This window comes from Heptranchias perlo, unplaced genomic scaffold, assembly GCF_035084215.1.
Source record: "Heptranchias perlo isolate sHepPer1 unplaced genomic scaffold, sHepPer1.hap1 HAP1_SCAFFOLD_50, whole genome shotgun sequence".
Taxonomy (NCBI): Eukaryota; Metazoa; Chordata; class Chondrichthyes; order Hexanchiformes; family Hexanchidae; genus Heptranchias; species Heptranchias perlo.
Window position 1 is genome coordinate 6,388,702 of NW_027139516.1, and position 21,517 is coordinate 6,410,218.

Consider the following 21,517-nt stretch of genomic DNA (forward strand, 5'->3'; position numbering starts at 1 on the left):
ACACTCCCGCCCGTGGGAGGATGGCGGTGGATTGAGATGATAGCGGTGGATGGGGACCGGTTGATCTTCTCCAGGGGGAGGATGGCGGTGGATTGAGATGATGGCGGTGGATGGGGACCGGTTGATCCTCTCCAGGGGGAGGATGGCGGTGGATTGAGATGATGGCGGTGGATGAGGACCGGTTGATCCTCTCCAGGGGGAGGATGGCGGTGGATTGAGATGATGGCGGTGGATGGGGACCGGTTGATCTTCTCCAGGGGGAGGATGGCGGTGGATTGAGATGATGGCGGTGGATGGGGACCGGTTGATCCTCTCCAGGGGGAGGATGGCGGTGGATTGAGATGATGGCGGTGGATGAGGACCGGTTGATCTTCTCCAGGGGGAGGATGGCGGTGGATTGAGATGATGGCGGTGGATGGGGACCGGTTGATCTTCTCCAGGGGGAGGATGGCGGTGGATTGAGATGATGGCGGTGGATGGGGACCGGTTGATCCTCTCCAGGGGGAGGATGGCGGTGGATTGAGATGATGGCGGTGGATGAGGACCGGTTGATCTTCTCCAGGGGGAGGATGGCGGTGGATTGAGATGATGGCGGTGGATGGGGACCGGTTGATCTTCTCCAGGGGGAGGATGGCGGTGGATTGAGATGATGACGGTGGATGGGGACCGGTTGATCCTCTCCAGGGGGAGGATGGCGGTGGATTGAGATGATGGCGGTGGATGGGTCGCGGTTGATCTTCTCCAGTCCCCTGAACTCTCCCATCAGTCGGCTGACGGCACCTCCTCGCCAGGTTACGACCGTCACACGCGCGCCGTTGCCAGGTTACGAACGTCACACGCGCGCCGTTGCCAGGTTACGAACGTCACACGCGCGCCGTTGCCAGGTTATGAACGTCACACGCGCGCCGTTGCCAGGTTACGAACGTCACCGCGCCTTTGCCAGTTTTCCAACATCGCACGCGCTCCCGGCCCGCGCTGTTTCTGTTCAACGGCCGCGCAGTTTTAAAGTCAGCTGCCGCGTGACCCCGAGCCGCACCTCGATTGGTGAGCGTGGACGTCAATCACCAGGTTCCGAACCGCAGGAGCGGACTCTGGGAGGGGGCGTTTATTGACGGTGAATGTCCGCAGTGCGCATGCCCCGGCCATCCAATCCCCGGATGGAGCTGGGTCGGCGGAGAAGAAGACGGTTTGGAGGAAAAATGGCGGTGGAGGCGCAGGGGGTGAAATGGAGAGAGAGAGTGAGTGTGTGGGATTGGGGGCCGCTCCGATGGAGGGAGGCTGTACTCCCCGCCCCCGCCAACGTACCGGCATGTGGGGGAATTGAAACTCAGAGACAGGAGCAAACGGTTCACCTGTTTGTGGGAATTCACTCGCAATCTTTGGCTCGATCTGAGGAGGAGTTTTCTGATCCTTTCCCCCGAGACACCGCTTCCTGTGTCTGATCCAACCTGTGATGTGGACAGGTTCTGGCAATTTAACTTGTTCAGTCCCAGTCTGTGTTGGATTTTACATGTTTTTAATGGTTAAAGGTTGGGTTTCATCATCCTGCTGCTTGTCCCCAACACAAAGTGCACAGAGATACTCAGTCACTCACTGATATACAGAGGCATCCTCTCTCACACACACACTCACTGATATACAGAGGCATCCTCTCTCTCACAAACTCACTGATATACAGAGGCATCCTCTCTCTCACACACACTCACTGATATACAGAGGCATCCTCTCTCACACACTCACTGATATACAGAGGCATCCTCTCTCTCACACACTCACTGATATACAGAGGCATCCTCTCTCTCTCACACACTCACTGATATACAGAGGCATCCTCTCTCTCACAAACTCACTGATATACAGAGGCATCCTCTCTCTCACACACACTCACTGATATACAGAGGCATCCTCTCTCACACACTCACTGATATACAGAGGCATCCTCTCTCTCACACACTCACTGATATACAGAGGCATCCTCTCTCTCACAAACTCACTGATATACAGAGGCATCCTCTCTCTCACACACACTCACTGATATACAGAGGCATCCTCTCTCACACACTCACTGATATACTGAGGCATCCTCTCTCTCACAAACTCACTGATATACAGAGGCATCCTCTCTCTCACACACACACTGATACACAGGGGCATCCTCTCTCACACACACTCACTGCTATACAGAGGCATCCTCTCCCTCACTCACTCACTGATATACAGGGGCATCCTCTCTCTCTCACACACTGATATACAGAGGCATCCTCTCTCTCACACACTCACTGATATCCAGAGGCATCCTCTCCCTCACTCACTCACTGATATACAGGGGCATCCTCTCTCTCACACACTCACTGATATACAGAGGCATCCTCTCTCTCACACACTCACTGATATACAGAGGCATCCTCTCTCTCACACACTCACTGATATCCAGAGGCATCCTCTCTCTCACACACTCACTGATATACAGAGGCATCCTCTCTCTCTCACACACTCACTGATATCCAGAGGCATCCTCTCCCTCACTCACTCACTGATATACAGGGGCATCCTCTCTCTCACACACTCACTGATATGCAGAGGCATCCTCTCTCTCACACACTCACTGATATACAGAGGCATCCTCTCTCTCACACACTCACTGATATACAGAGGCATCCTCTCTCTCACAAACTCACTGATATACAGAGGCATCCTCTCTCTCTCACACACTGATATACAGAGGCATCCTCTCTCTCACACACTCAATGATATCCAGAGGCATCCTCTCCCTCACTCACTCACTGATATACAGGGGCATCCTCTCTCTCACACACTCACTGATATACAGAGGCATCCTCTCTCTCACACACTCACTGATATCCAGAGGCATCCTCTCCCTCACTCACTCACTGATATACAGGGGCATCCTCTCTCTCACACACTCACTGATATACAGAGGCATCCTCTCTCTCACACACTCACTGATATACAGAGGCATCCTCTCTCTCTCACACACTCACTGATATCCAGAGGCATCCTCTCCCTCACTCACTCACTGATATACAGGGGCATCCTCTCTCTCACACACTCACTGATATGCAGAGGCATCCTCTCTCTCACACACTCACTGATATACAGAGGCATCCTCTCTCTCACACACTCACTGATATACAGAGGCATCCTCTCTCTCACACACTCACTGATATACAGAGGCATCCTCTCTCTCTCACACACTCACTGTTATACAGGGGCAACCTCTCTCTCACACACTCACTGATATAGAGGGGCAACCTCTCTCTCACACACTCACTGATATGCAGAGGCATCCTCTCTCTCCCACACTCACTGATATACAGAGGCATCCTCTCTCTCTCACACACTCACTGATATACAGGGGCATCCTCTCTCTCACACTCACTGATATACAGAGGCATCCTCTCTCACTCACACACTCACTGATATACAGAGGCATCCTCTCTCTCTCACACTCACTGATATACAGAGGCATCCTCTCTCTCACACACTCTGATAGACAGAGGCATCCTCTCTCTCACACACTCACTGATACACAGAGGCATCCTCTCTCTCACACACACACTCACTGAAATACAGAGGCATCCTCTCTCTCACACACTCACTGATACACAGAGGCATCCTTTCTCTCTCACACACACTCACTGATACACAGAGGCATCCTCTCTCACACACACTCACTGATACACAGAGGCATCCTCTCTCACACACACTCACTGAAATACAGAGGCATCCTCTCTCTCACACACACTCACTGAAATACAGAGGCATCCTCTCTCACACACACTCACTGAAATACAGAGGCATCCTCTCTCTCACACACTCAGAATCACTGACTCATATACAGGGGCATCCTCTCTCACACACACTCACTGAAATACAGAGGCATCCTCTCTCACACACACTCACTGAAATACAGGGGCATCCTCTCTCACACACTCACTGAAAGACAGAGGCATCCTCTCTCACACACTCACTGATATACAGGGGCATCCTCTCTCTCACACACTCACTGAAATACAGGGGCATCCTCTCACTCACACTCACTGATATACAGAGGCATCCTCTCTCTCACACACTCACTGAAATACAGAGGCATCCTCTCTCTCACACACTCACTGAAATACAGGGGCATCCTCTCTCTCTCACTCACTGATGTACAGAGGCATCCTCTCTCACACACTCACTGAAATACAGGGGCATCCTCTCTCTCTCACTCACTGATGTACAGAGGCATCCTCTCTCACACACTCACTGAAATATAGGGGCATCCTCTCTCTCTCACTCACTGATATACAGAGGCATCCTCTCTCACACACTCACTGATATACAGAGGCATCCTCTCTCTCACACTCACTGCTACAAAGAGGCATCCTCTCTCTCACACACTCACTGATATACAGAGGCATCCTCTCTCTCACACACTCACTGATACACAGAGGCATCCTCTCTCTCACACACTCACTGAAATACAGAGGCATCCTCTCTCTCTCACACACTCACTGAAATACAGGGGCATCCTCTCTCTCACACACTCACTGAAATACAGAGGCATCCTCTCTCTCACACACTCACTGAAATACAGAGGCATCCTCTCTCTCACACACTCACTGAAATGCAGGGGCATCCTCTCTCTCTCACTCACTGATATACAGAGGCATCCTCTCTCACACACTCACTGATATACAGAGGCATCCTCTCTCACACACTCACTGATATACAGAGGCATCCTCTCTCTCACACACTCACTGAAATAAAGGGGCATCCTCTCTCACACTCACTGATATACAGAGGCATCCTCTCTCTCACACACTCACTGATATACAGAGGCATCCTCTCTCTCTCACACACTCACTGATATGCAGAGGCATCCTCTCTGACACACACACTGATATACAGAGGCACTCTCTCTCTCTCACACACTTACTGATATGCAGGGGCATCCTCTCTCTCACACACACTCACTGATGCACAGGGGCATCCTCTCTCTCACACTCACTCACTGATATGCAGGGGCATCTTCTCTCTCACACACACTCACTGATATACAGAGGCATCCTCTCTCTCACACACTCACTCACTGATATACCGGGACATCCTCTCTCTCTCTCTCACACACTCACTGATGTGCAGAGGCGTACTCTTTCTCTCTCACACACTCACTGAAATACAGAGGCATCCTCTCTCACACACACACACACACACTCACTGATATACAGAGGCATCCTCTCTCTCTTTCTCACTCACTGATATTCAGAGGCATCCTCTCTCTCTCTCTCTCGCTCACTGATGTACAGAGGCATCCTCTCTCTCACTCACTCACTGATACATACAGGGGCATCCTCTCTCACACACTCACTCACTGATATGCAGGGGCATCCTCTCTCACACACTCACTGATATACAGGGGCATCCTCTCTCTCACACACACTCACTGATATACAGAGGCATCCTCTCTCACACACTCACTGATACACAGAGGCATCCTCTCTCTCACACACTCACTGAAATACAGAGGCATCCTCTCTCTCTCACACACTCACTGAAATACAGGGGCATCCTCTCTCTCACACACTCACTGAAATACAGAGGCATCCTCTCTCTCACACACTCACTGAAATGCAGGGGCATCCTCTCTCTCTCACTCACTGATATACAGAGGCATCCTCTCTCACACACTCACTGATATACAGAGGCATCCTCTCTCACACACTCACTGATATACAGAGGCATCCTCTCTCTCACACACTCACTGAAATAAAGGGGCATCCTCTCTCACACTCACTGATATACAGAGGCATCCTCTCTCTCACACACTCACTGATATACAGGGGCATCCTCTCGCTCACACACACTCACTGATACACAGGGGCATCCTCTCTTTCACACACTCACTGATATGCAGAGGCTTCCTCTCTCTCAAACACACACTGATATCCAGGGGCATCCTCTCTTTCACACACTCACTGATATACAGAGGCATCCTCTCTCTCACACTCACTCACTGATATACAGGGGCATCCTCTCTCTCACACTCACTCACTGATATACAGGGGCATCCTCTCTCTCACACACACTCACTGATATACAGGGGCATCCTCTCGCTCACACACACTCACTGATACACAGGGGCGTCCTCTCTCTCACACTCACTCACTGATGTGCAGGGGCATCCTCTCTCTGACACACACACACTCACTGATATCCAGGGGCATCCTCTCTCACACACTCACTGAAATACAGAGGCATTCTCTCTCACACACACACATACAACACACACACACACACACTCACTGATACACAGGGGCATCCTCTCTCTCACACGTTCACTGATACACAGAGGCATCCACTCTCTCACACACTCACTGATACACAGGGGCATCCTCTCTCTCACACGTTCACTGATACACAGAGGCATCCTCTCTCTCACACACACTCACTGATATACAGGGGCATCATCTCTCTCACACGTTCACTGATACACAGAGGCATCCTCTCTCTCACACACTCACTGATAGACAGAGGCATCCTCTCTCTCTCACACACACTCACTGATATACAGAGGCTTCCTCTCTCACACACACACTGATATACAGAGGCACTCTCTCTCACACACTCACTGATGCACAGGGGCATCCTCTCTCTCACACTCACTCACTGATATGCAGGGGCATCCTCTCCCTCACACACACTCACTGATATACAGAGGCATCCTCTCTCTCACACACTCACTCACTGATATACCGGGATATCCTCTCTCTCTCTCACACACTCACTGATGTACAGAGGCGTACTCTCTCTCTCTCACACACTCACTGACATACAGAGGCCTCCTCTCTCTCTCTCACACACACACACACACACACACACACACACTGATATGCAGAGGCATCCTCTCTCACACACACACTCACTGAAATACAGAGGCATCCTCTCTCACACACACACACACACACACACTCACTGATATACAGAGGCATCCTCTCTCTCACACACACACACTCACTGAAATACAGAGGCATCCTCTCTCACACACACTCACTGAAATACAGGGGCACCCTCTCTCTCACACACTCACTGAAATACAGAGGCATCCTCTCTCACACACTCACTGAAAGACAGAGGCATCCTCTCTCACACACTCACTGATATACAGGGGCATCCTCTCTCTCACACACTCACTGAAATACAGGGGCATCCTCTCACTCACACTCACTGATATACAGAGGCATCCTCTCTCTCACACACTCACTGAAATACAGAGGCATCCTCTCTCTCACACACTCACTGAAATACAGGGGCATCCTCTCTCTCTCACTCACTGATGTACAGAGGCATCCTCTCTCACACACTCACTGAAATACAGGGGCATCCTCTCTCTCTCACTCACTGATGTACAGAGGCATCCTCTCTCACACACTCACTGAAATATAGGGGCATCCTCTCTCTCTCACTCACTGATATACAGAGGCATCCTCTCTCACACACTCACTGATATACAGAGGCATCCTCTCTCTCACACTCACTGCTACAAAGAGGCATCCTCTCTCTCACACACTCACTGATATACAGAGGCATCCTCTCTCTCACACACTCACTGATACACAGAGGCATCCTCTCTCTCACACACTCACTGAAATACAGAGGCATCCTCTCTCTCTCACACACTCACTGAAATACAGGGGCATCCTCTCTCTCACACACTCACTGATATACAGAGGCATCCTCTCTCTCACACACTCACTGAAATACAGAGGCATCCTCTCTCTCACACACTCACTGAAATGCAGGGGCATCCTCTCTCTCTCACTCACTGATATACAGAGGCATCCTCTCTCACACACTCACTGATATACAGAGGCATCCTCTCTCACACACTCACTGATATACAGAGGCATCCTCTCTCTCACACACTCACTGAAATAAAGGGGCATCCTCTCTCTCTCACACACTCACTGATATGCAGAGGCATCCTCTCTGACACACACACTGATATACAGAGGCACTCTCTCTCTCTCACACACTTACTGATATGCAGGGGCATCCTCTCTCTCACACACACTCACTGATGCACAGGGGCATCCTCTCTCTCACACTCACTCACTGATATGCAGGTGCATCTTCTCTCTCACACACACTCACTGATATACAGAGGCATCCTCTCACACACTCACTCACTGATATACCGGGACATCCTCTCTCTCTCTCTCACACACTCACTGATGTGCAGAGGCGTACTCTTTCTCTCTCACACACTCACTGAAATACAGAGGCATCCTCTCTCACACACACACACACACACTCACTGATATACAGAGGCATCCTCTCTCTCTTTCTCACTCACTGATATTCAGAGGCATCCTCTCTCTCTCTCTCTCGCTCACTGATGTACAGAGGCATCCTCTCTCTCACTCACTCACTGATACATACAGGGGCATCCTCTCTCACACACTCACTCACTGATATACAGGGGCATCCTCTCTCACACACTCACTGATATACAGGGGCATCCTCTCTCTCACACACACTCACTGATATACAGAGGCATCCTCTCTCTCTCACACACTCACTGATACACAGAGGCATCCTCTCTCTCACACACTCACTGAAATACAGAGGCATCCTCTCTCTCTCACACACTCACTGAAATACAGGGGCATCCTCTCTCTCACACACTCACTGAAATACAGAGGCATCCTCTCTCTCACACACTCACTGAAATGCAGGGGCATCCTCTCTCTCTCACTCACTGATATACAGAGGCATCCTCTCTCACACACTCACTGATATACAGAGGCATCCTCTCTCACACACTCACTGATATACAGAGGCATCCTCTCTCTCACACACTCACTGAAATAAAGGGGCATCCTCTCTCACACTCACTGATATACAGAGGCATCCTCTCTCTCACACACTCACTGATATACAGGGGCATCCTCTCGCTCACACACACTCACTGATACACAGGGGCATCCTCTCTTTCACACACTCACTGATATGCAGAGGCTTCCTCTCTTTCAAACACACACTGATATCCAGGGGCATCCTCTCTTTCACACACTCACTGATATACAGAGGCATACTCTCTCTCACACTCACTCACTGATATACAGGGGCATCCTCTCTCTCACACTCACTCACTGATATACAGGGGCATCCTCTCTCTCACACACACTCACTGATATACAGGGGCATCCTCTCGCTCACACACACTCACTGATACACAGGGGCGTCCTCTCTCTCACACTCACTCACTGATGTGCAGGGGCATCCTCTCTCTGACACACACACACTCACTGATATCCAGGGGCATCCTCTCTCACACACTCACTGAAATACAGAGGCATTCTCTCTCACACACACACATACAACACACACACACACACACACTCACTGATACACAGGGGCATCCTCTCTCTCACACGTTCACTGATACACAGAGGCATCCACTCTCTCACACACTCACTGATACACAGGGGCATCCTCTCTCTCACACGTTCACTGATACACAGAGGCATCCTCTCTCTCACACACACTCACTGATATACAGGGGCATCATCTCTCTCACACGTTCACTGATACACAGAGGCATCCTCTGTCTCACACACTCACTGATAGACAGAGGCATCCTCTCTCTCTCACACACACTCACTGATATACAGAGGCATCCTCTCTCACACACACACTGATATACAGAGGCACTCTCTCTCACACACTCACTGATGCACAGGGGCATCCTCTCTCTCACACTCACTCACTGATATGCAGGGGCATCCTCTCCCTCACACACACTCACTGATATACAGAGGCATCCTCTCTCTCACACACTCACTCACTGATATACCGGGATATCCTCTCTCTCTCTCACACACTCACTGATGTACAGAGGCGTACTCTCTCTCTCTCACACACTCACTGACATACAGAGGCCTCCTCTCTCTCTCTCTCACACACACACACACACACACACACACTGATATGCAGAGGCATCCTCTCTCACACACACACTCACTGAAATACAGAGGCATCCTCTCTCACACACACACACACACACACTCACTGATATGCAGAGGCATCCTCTCTCTCTCTCTCACACACACACACACACTGATATACAGAGGCATCCTCTCTCTCTCACACACTCACTGAAATACAGAGGCATCCTCTCTCACACACACACACACACTCACTGATATACAGAGGCATCCTCTCTCACACACACACACACACACTGATATACAGAGGCATCCTCTCTCTCTCTCACACACTCACTGACATACAGAGGCATCCTCTCTCTCACTCACTGATATACAGGGGCATCCTCTCTCTCACTCACTGATATACAGAGGCATCCTCTCTCTCTCTCACTCACTGACATACAGGGGCATCCTCTCTCTCACACTCACTGATGCACAGAGGCATCCTCTCGCTCACACACTCATTGATATGCAGGGGCATCCTCTCTCTGACACACACGCACTCACTGATATACAGAGGCATCCTCTCTCTCACACACTCACTCACTGATATACAGGGGCATCCTCTCTCTCTCTCACACACTCACTGATGTACAGAGGCGACCTCTCTCTCACACACACACACTCACTGATATACAGAGGCATTCTCTCTCTCTCTCACACACACACACACACACACACACACACTGATATACAGAGGCATTCTCTCTCACACACACACTCACTGATATACAGGGGCATTCTCTCTCTCTCTCACACACACACACACACACACACACACTGATATACAGAGGCATCCTCTCTCTCACACACACTCACTGAAATACAGAGGCATCCTCTCTCACACACACACACACACTCACTGATATACAGAGGCATTCTCTCTCTCTCTCACACACACACACACACTGATATACAGAGGCATCCTCTCTCACACACACACTCACTGATATACAGGGGCATCCTCTCTCTCTCACGCACACACACACACACACACTCAGTGATATACAGGGGCATCCTCTCTCTCTCGCACACACTCACTGAAATACAGAGGCATCCTCTCTCACACACACACACACTCACTGATATACAGGGGCATCCTCTCTCTCTCACGCACACACACACACACACACACTCACTGATATACAGGGGCATCCTCTCTCTCACACACTCACTGAAATACAGGGGCATCCTCTCACTCACACTCACTGATATACAGAGGCATCCTCTCTCTCACACACTCACTGAAATACAGAGGCATCCTCTCTCTCACACACTCACTGAAATACAGGGGCATCCTCTCTCTCTCACTCACTGATGTACAGAGGCATCCTCTCTCACACACTCACTGAAATACAGGGGCATCCTCTCTCTCTCACTCACTGATGTACAGAGGCATCCTCTCTCACACACTCACTGAAATATAGGGGCATCCTCTCTCTCTCACTCACTGATATACAGAGGCATCCTCTCTCACACACTCACTGATATACAGAGGCATCCTCTCTCTCACACTCACTGCTACAAAGAGGCATCCTCTCTCTCACACACTCACTGATATACAGAGGCATCCTCTCTCTCACACACTCACTGATACACAGAGGCATCCTCTCTCTCACACACTCACTGAAATACAGAGGCATCCTCTCTCTCTCACACACTCACTGAAATACAGGGGCATCCTCTCTCTCACACACTCACTGATATACAGAGGCATCCTCTCTCTCACACACTCACTGAAATACAGAGGCATCCTCTCTCTCACACACTCACTGAAATGCAGGGGCATCCTCTCTCTCTCACTCACTGATATACAGAGGCATCCTCTCTCACACACTCACTGATATACAGAGGCATCCTCTCTCACACACTCACTGATATACAGAGGCATCCTCTCTCTCACACACTCACTGAAATAAAGGGGCATCCTCTCTCACACTCACTGATATACAGAGGCATCCTCTCTCTCACACACTCACTGATATACAGAGGCATCCTCTCTCTCTCACACACTCACTGATATGCAGAGGCATCCTCTCTGACACACACACTGATATACAGAGGCACTCTCTCTCTCTCACACACTTACTGATATGCAGGGGCATCCTCTCTCTCACACACACTCACTGATGCACAGGGGCATCCTCTCTCTCACACTCACTCACTGATATGCAGGGGCATCTTCTCTCTCACACACACTCACTGATATACAGAGGCATCCTCTCACACACTCACTCACTGATATACCGGGACATCCTCTCTCTCTCTCTCACACACTCACTGATGTGCAGAGGCGTACTCTTTCTCTCTCACACACTCACTGAAATACAGAGGCATCCTCTCTCACACACACACACACACACACTCACTGATATACAGAGGCATCCTCTCTCTCTTTCTCACTCACTGATATTCAGAGGCATCCTCTCTCTCTCTCTCTCGCTCACTGATGTACAGAGGCATCCTCTCTCTCACTCACTCACTGATACATACAGGGGCATCCTCTCTCACACACTCACTCACTGATATACAGGGGCATCCTCTCTCACACACTCACTGATATACAGGGGCATCCTCTCTCTCACACACACTCACTGATATACAGAGGCATCCTCTCTCTCTCACACACTCACTGATACACAGAGGCATCCTCTCTCTCACACACTCACTGAAATACAGAGGCATCCTCTCTCTCTCACACACTCACTGAAATACAGGGGCATCCTCTCTCTCACACACTCACTGAAATACAGAGGCATCCTCTCTCTCACACACTCACTGAAATGCAGGGGCATCCTCTCTCTCTCACTCACTGATATACAGAGGCATCCTCTCTCACACACTCACTGATATACAGAGGCATCCTCTCTCACACACTCACTGATATACAGAGGCATCCTCTCTCTCACACACTCACTGAAATAAAGGGGCATCCTCTCTCACACTCACTGATATACAGAGGCATCCTCTCTCTCACACACTCACTGATATACAGGGGCATCCTCTCGCTCACACACACTCACTGATACACAGGGGCATCCTCTCTTTCACACACTCACTGATATGCAGAGGCTTCCTCTCTTTCAAACACACACTGATATCCAGGGGCATCCTCTCTTTCACACACTCACTGATATACAGAGGCATCCTCTCTCTCACACTCACTCACTGATATACAGGGGCATCCTCTCTCTCACACTCACTCACTGATATACAGGGGCATCCTCTCTCTCACACACACTCACTGATATACAGGGGCATCCTCTCGCTCACACACACTCACTGATACACAGGGGCGTCCTCTCTCTCACACTCACTCACTGATGTGCAGGGGCATCCTCTCTCTGACACACACACACTCACTGATATCCAGGGGCATCCTCTCTCACACACTCACTGAAATACAGAGGCATTCTCTCTCACACACACACATACAACACACACACACACACACACTCACTGATACACAGGGGCATCCTCTCTCTCACACGTTCACTGATACACAGAGGCATCCACTCTCTCACACACTCACTGATACACAGGGGCATCCTCTCTCTCACACGTTCACTGATACACAGAGGCATCCTCTCTCTCACACACACTCACTGATATACAGGGGCATCATCTCTCTCACACGTTCACTGATACACAGAGGCATCCTCTGTCTCACACACTCACTGATAGACAGAGGCATCCTCTCTCTCTCACACACACTCACTGATATACAGAGGCATCCTCTCTCACACACACACTGATATACAGAGGCACTCTCTCTCACACACTCACTGATGCACAGGGGCATCCTCTCTCTCACACTCACTCACTGATATGCAGGGGCATCCTCTCCCTCACACACACTCACTGATATACAGAGGCATCCTCTCTCTCACACACTCACTCACTGATATACCGGGATATCCTCTCTCTCTCTCACACACTCACTGATGTACAGAGGCGTACTCTCTCTCTCTCACACACTCACTGACATACAGAGGCCTCCTCTCTCTCTCTCTCTCACACACACACACACACACACACACACACACTGATATGCAGAGGCATCCTCTCTCACACACACACTCACTGAAATACAGAGGCATCCTCTCTCACACACACACACACACACACTCACTGATATACAGAGGCATCCTCTCTCTCTCTCACACACACACACACACACTGATATACAGAGGCATCCTCTCTCTCTCTCACACACTCACTGACATACAGAGGCATCCTCTCTCTCACTCACTGATATACAGGGGCATCCTCTCTCTCACTCACTGATATACAGAGGCATCCTCTCTCTCTCTCACTCACTGACATACAGGGGCATCCTCTCTCTCACACTCACTGATGCACAGAGGCATCCTCTCGCTCACACACTCATTGATATGCAGGGGCATCCTCTCTCTGACACACACGCACTCACTGATATACAGAGGCATCCTCTCTCTCACACACTCACTCACTGATATACAGGGGCATCCTCTCTCTCTCTCACACACTCACTGATGTACAGAGGCGACCTCTCTCTCACACACACACACTCACTGATATACAGAGGCATTCTCTCTCTCTCTCACACACACACACACACACACACACACTGATATACAGAGGCATTCTCTCTCACACACACACTCACTGATATACAGGGGCATTCTCTCTCTCTCTCACACACACACACACACACACACACACACACACTGATATACAGAGGCATCCTCTCTCTCACACACACTCACTGAAATACAGAGGCATCCTCTCTCACACACACACACACACTCACTGATATACAGAGGCATTCTCTCTCTCTCTCACACACACACACACACTGATATACAGAGGCATCCTCTCTCACACACACACTCACTGATATACAGGGGCATCCTCTCTCTCTCACGCACACACACACACACACACTCAGTGATATACAGGGGCATCCTCTCTCTCTCGCACACACTCACTGAAATACAGAGGCATCCTCTCTCACACACACACACACACACACTCACTGATATACAGAGGCATCCTCTGTCTCTCACACACACACACACTGATATACAGAGGCATCCTCTCTCTCTCACACACACACACACACACACACACACTGATATACAGAGGCATCCTCTCTCTCTTTCACACACTCACTGATATACAGAGGCATCCTCTCTCACACACACACACACTCACTGATATACAGGGGCATCATCTCTCTCTTACACGCACTCACTGATATTCAGGGGCATCCTCTCTCTCTCACACACACTGATATATAGAAGCATCCTCTCTCTCACTCACTCACTGATCTTTTCAGGGGCATCCTCTCATATACACACTCACTGATCTGCAGGGGCATCCTCTCTCTCACACACACTCACTGATATACAGGGGCATCCTCTCTCTCACATACACTCACTGATATACAGGGGCATCCTCTCTCTCACTCACTCACTTATCTTTTCAGGGGCATCCTCTCACACACACACTCACTGATATGCAGAGGCTTCCTCTCTCTCTCACACTCACTCACTGATATGCAGGGGCATCCTCCCTCTCACACACACTCACTGATATACAGAGGCATCCTCTCGCTCACATTCACTGATGTACAGAGGCATCCTCTCTCTCTCACACTCACTGATATACAGAGGCATCCTCTCTCTCACACACTCTCTCACTAATATACCGGGGCATCCTCTCTCTCTCTCACACACTCACTGATGTACAGAGGTGTACTCTCTCTCTCTCACACACTCACTGAAATGCAGAGGCATCCTCTCTCACACACACACACACTCGCTGATATGCAGAGGCATCCTCTCACACAGACACACATACACACACACACACACTGATATACAGAGGCATCCTCTCTCACACACACACTCACTGAAATACAGAGGCATCCTCTCTCACACACACACTCACTGATATACAGAGGCATCCTCTCTCTCTCTCACACACACACACACACACTGATATACAGAGGCATCCTCTCTCTCTCTCACACACTCACTGATATACAGAGGCATCCTCTCTCTCACTCACTGATATACAGGGGCATCCTCTCTCTCACTCACTGATATACAGAGGCATACTCTCTCTCTCTCTCACTCACTGACATACAGGGGCATCCTCTCTCACACACTCACTGATATACAGAGGCATCCTCTCTCTCACACACTCACTCACTGATACACAGGGGCATCTTCTCTCTCTCACGCACTCACTGATATACAGAGGCATTCTCTCTCTCACACACTCACAGATATACAGAGGCATCCTCGCTCACACACACTGATATATAGGGGCATCCTCTCTCTCTCACACTCACTGATATTCAGAGGCATCCTCTCTCTCTCACACACTCACTGATATTCAGAGGCATCCTCTCTCTCTCACACTCACTGACATTCAGAGGCATCCTCTCTCACACACACACACTCACTGATATGCAGGGGCATCCTCTCTCTCACACTCACTCACTGATATACAGAGGCATCCTCTCTCTCACACACTCACTGATATACAGAGGCGTCCTCTCACACACACACTCACTGATGTACAGGGACATCCTCTCTTTCTCTCACACACTCACTGATATACAGAGGCATCCTCTCTCACACATTCACTGATGTACAGAGGCATCCTCTCTCTCACACACTCACTGATATACAGGGGCATCCTCTCTCTCACATACTCACTCACTGATATGCAGAGGCGTCCTCTCTCACACACACTCACTGAAATCCAGGGGCATCCTGTCTCTCTCACACTCACTGATATACAGGGGCATCCTCTCTCTCACACACACTCACTGATATACAGGGGCATCCTCTCTCTCACACACACTCACTGATATACAGGGGCATCCTCTCTCACACACACTCACTCACTGATATACGGAGGCATCCTCTCTCTCTCACACTCACTGATCTGCAGAGGCATCCTCTCTCTCTCACACACACACACACTCACTGATATATAGTGGCATCCTCTCTCTCACACACACACACACACTCACTGATATACAGCGGCATCCTCTCTCTCACACACTCGCTGATATACAGAGGCATCCTCTCTCTCACACACTCGCTGATATACGGGGTCATCGTCTCTCTCACACACTCACTGATATACAGAGGCCTCCTCTCCCTCACATTCACTGATGGACAGAGACATCCTCGCTCACACATTCACTGATGGACAGAGACATCCTCGCTCACACATTCACTGATGGACAGAGACATCCTCGCTCACACATTCACTGATGGACAGAGACATCCTCTCACTCACTCACACATTCACTGATGGACAGATACATCCTCGCTCACACATTCACTGATGGACAGAGACATCCTCTCACTCACTCACACATTCACTGATGGACAGAGACATCCTCGCTCACACATTCACTGATGGACAGAGACATCCTCTCTCACACATTCACTGATGGACAGAGACATCCTCGCTCACACATTCACTGATGGACAGAGACATCCTCGCTCACACATTCACTGATGGACAGAGACATCCTCGCTCACACATTCACTGATGGACAGAGACATCCTCTCTCACACATTCACTGATGGACAGAGACATCCTCTCTCACACATTCACTGATGGACAGAGACATCCTCGCTCACACATTCACTGATGGACAGAGACATCCTCGCTCACACATTCACTGATGGACAGAGACATCCTCTCTCTCACACTCACACATTCACTGACAGACCCAAGCACGCACAATCGGTCAGAGGACCTGTACCCTACACCGTTGGATAGAATCTGCTGAAAAGGGAAACCTCCCCCTCCCGGCCCCCCTATTTGCAGTGCGTGGTTACTGAGATGTCGGTTCGCCTCTAACTGGTGTAAGATGTCCATTCCCAGAATCCGCTCCTCGTTCTTGGGACCTACCCAGAGCGTGTCCCACCAGGTTCGTCCTCCAGGAGATAGCTGTAGGGGGATTGGGATGCTCCGGCGAAGGACGACGTTCTCCCCACTTACCCCGCTGATATGTAGTTTTTTGATTCCGGTCGGAAAATCTGAGTCGGTTATTGACACCGAGGCTCTCGTGTCTAAAAGAGCAAAATACTGCCGGCCTCCTAACAGTCCGTTTATACATGGGTGGGTGGCCCCCGGTCCTCCAACGGAGGAGACCGGGGTGTCCTATCCGTGATGAGGGGAATATGGGAGGAGGAGAGCCCGCAGTCCCTTCAATTCCCTGTCGGATAAGCCCCCTTTTGGTGGTCTCTGCGACCCCTGAGTGGTCCCCCGGGGCCCCTGTCCTTCCCTTCCCCATTTGCTACGCCTCCGGCTGGGTTTCCTCGGACAGGTGCCATGGCTTTCACCTCCCCATTTCCAGGTTGTACCGGTGCCGAAGGGCAGATACGGTTGTATTCGGCGGGGGGGCACTCGGGCTGCGGTGTTTTGTGCTGCTGCTGAACCTCCATTGTCTTTACAATCCTCACCCCCCCCCCAATCCTTTAAATCCTCTAACTCCTCCATTGCTGGCACTTCCAGATCCAAAAGAGTGCTGACTCGAGCTTTCGCCTCCTGTACAGGTCTCAAAAGGTCCTGTAGAGGAGACGGCCTCCCCCATTTGTCCACGATTAAAGGTCCTGTCTGATCTGCCCAACTAGCGAGCAGAACGGTACCATAATGAGCTTGTTTAGAAGCCTTCTGCCCTGCCCACCACTTTATTTGATCATCTACTGGACTCGTCTCCTTCCTTCCGTTCCTGATCATTTCACTTTGATATTTTAAAGTAGCCTCTTCGACTCGTTTTACAACAGCAACACTGGTGGGCAGAGGCGGGACATCCGGAGGAAGGGGATTCCCCTCGTTACTCATGTCAATCATTATGTATATCCTTATGCTCTATCTTATACTTTAATTTATTTGACTCTAATCTTACACTTTAATCGGCACAAACGGATCACCTTATACTCTAATTTATACACACTCACTAGTCATGGGATCACAATCCTGTGATGGTTGTAGTTCCCGACGCCTACTTAATCCTGGCCGTCACGTGGGACTACGTCCTCTTAATTCAGGCTCAGGCTCGGTGTTTGAGATAAACCACCACCCTTGTCCATGGTGATCACCATGTGACTCTCAAAATCCAATCTTATACTGTATCGGAATAACAGCATAAACTTGTACTATAAGTAAACAAACACTTATACTCTATCTTATGTACCTACAGGTCTAGTCAATTCCGTCAATCCGTCGTCTCCGTGAGGAATTTTACTGCATGGATAATTTTAATACTGTGGCAAGTGCCATTGCCAATCCTGTCTCCAATGATGAGCCGAGCCCCTACCATAGGTACCGGCCTCACCCTCGAGGGCTTTATGCAGGGGCACCCCCTGTCTCGAGCACAGGGCTAACCTGTCTCACGATACTACCACGTCCCCTCCAATACAGGATCCGTTAGCCGATCTGCAGCGCAGTATGCCACTTCTGACACCAACTGTTAGACTTGAATTTTTGGAGCAAAACCAGATGGAGACGGAACTGCTGACCAAGTTAAAGTTTATTCGAAAGCTTTGCACACAAAGGGAGAGTGGTAAGCTTCCTGAAGCTCGCACCAAACTCTCAAAGGAACATCAGCACTACAAGCATCTTTATACCTTCAATAAGCAACACCCACCTGCTGTGAAAGGTGAGGGTACATGTTTACGTAACTACAGTGGGTTTCAAAGGGTGGTATCGTCTGCCACTCACTTGTCAGGGGCTACCTTGGGTCATCCCATGACATTAAACATCTCACATTCCTGAGAAGGACCCTTATCAATAAACACAAAAGTCCCAGACATTGAAACTACACGAGGGTCTTCCCAAACCCTTGATCCGCTCATCCCTCTCTCCCTTTTGTGCTGGGGTGACCTTGGAGATATGCACCGCTCCTCCCTTAATCATCCGAAGTAAGCTGGTTAGGATAAACAATGTCAGCCTCGGCCTTGTTAAACATTCCTTAATGTGTTCTGGAGATAAGCGAGGTGGTGGTCATAAATCCAACAAACCTGCCTTTGTCAGCTTTTACAGTGTGGGTTACGAACTGCTCCCATAATGGTCCAGTATCCCATCATGCTTTGCTGCTACCTAAATGCTGCATGTGCGATTTAACTACTTATGTATTTGGGGATTTCTGTTCACAAGCCTACTTTTACAGTGGGTAGAGTCCATGATAGGTGAGACTGCACATGGGATGTGGGAGGAGGTTAATCGGTGGGTAGAGTCCATGATAGGGGAGAGTGTACATGGATGGTGGGAGGAATTTAAAGGGATGAGTCGAGTCCCTGATAGAGTATTGCATAGAATGTACAGCACAGAAACAGTCCATTCAGCCCAACAGGTCAATGCCGGTGTTTAAGCTCCTCACAAGCCTCCCCCTGCCCTATTTCATCTAACCTTATCAGCATATCCTTCTATTTCTTTCTCCTTCATGTGTTTATCTAAATTCCCATTAAATCCATCTATGCTATTCACCTCAAAAACTCCTCATAATAGCGAGTTGCATATTCTAACCACTCTCTGAGTAAAGAAGTTTCTCCTGAATTTCCTTTTGGATTTATTAGTGATTATATTTTATTTGTGGCCCCTAGCTCTTGTCTCCCTGCAAGTGGGAACATCTTTTCTAATTCCACCCTAATAAACGCTTTCCTAATCTTAAAAACCTATATCAAGTCTCCCCTCAGTCTTCTCTTTTCTCGAAAAAAATGCTCTAGCTTGCTCAATCTTTCCTGATAATTATCAGCTCTCAGTTGTGGCATCATCCTCGTCAATCTTTTTTGCAACTTGTCCAGTGCCTCTCTTTATTTTTTATAATATGAAGACCGGAACTGTAGAGTGTACATGGGATGTGGAAGGAGATTAAATAGGTGGGTAGATTCCATGATAGGGGAGAGTGTACATGGGCTCTGGGAGGAGATTAAATGGGTGGGGAGAGTCCATGATAGGGGAGAGTGTACATGGGCTGTGGGAGGAGATTAAATGGGTGGGGAGAGTCCATGATAGGGGAGAGTGTACATGGGCTGTGGGAGGAGATTAAATGGGTGGGGAGAGTCCATGATAGGGGAGAGTGTACATGGGCTGTGGGAGGAGATTAAATGGGTGGGGAGAGTCTATGATAGGGGAGAGTGTACATGGGCTGTGGGAGGAGATTAAATGGGTGGGGAGAGTCTATGATAAGGGAGAGTGTACATGGGCTGTGGGAGGAGATTAAATGGGTGGGGAGAGTCTATGATAGGGGAGAGTGCACATTGGCTGTGGGAGGAGATTAAATGGGTGGGTAGAATTCATGATGGGGGAGAGTGCACATGGGCTGCGTGGGTAGATTTCATGATAGGAGAGAGTGTTCATAGCCTTCCAGAACCCATTTGGCCGCAGAGAACTCCCCTGAGCTTCGTCCAATTCGATTTCATCCTGCAACCCACTCCCAGGTATCCGTTATGCTATTTATAACCACCCTCCCCTCCCCCCCCGCCCCCCCCCCCCCCCCCCCA

General features: G+C 49.7%; 1 long non-coding RNA gene across 1 annotated transcript; it reads left to right on the forward strand.

Annotated features, from left to right (window-relative positions):
- Nucleotides 1–1,156: 1,156 nt before the first annotated feature.
- LOC137314028 (uncharacterized) lies at nucleotides 1,157–20,688 on the forward strand. The gene is made up of 2 exons (XR_010961168.1): nucleotides 1,157–1,238; nucleotides 19,216–20,688. It is a non-coding gene; the product is annotated as an uncharacterized lncRNA (long non-coding RNA).
- Nucleotides 20,689–21,517: the final 829 nt, after the last annotated feature.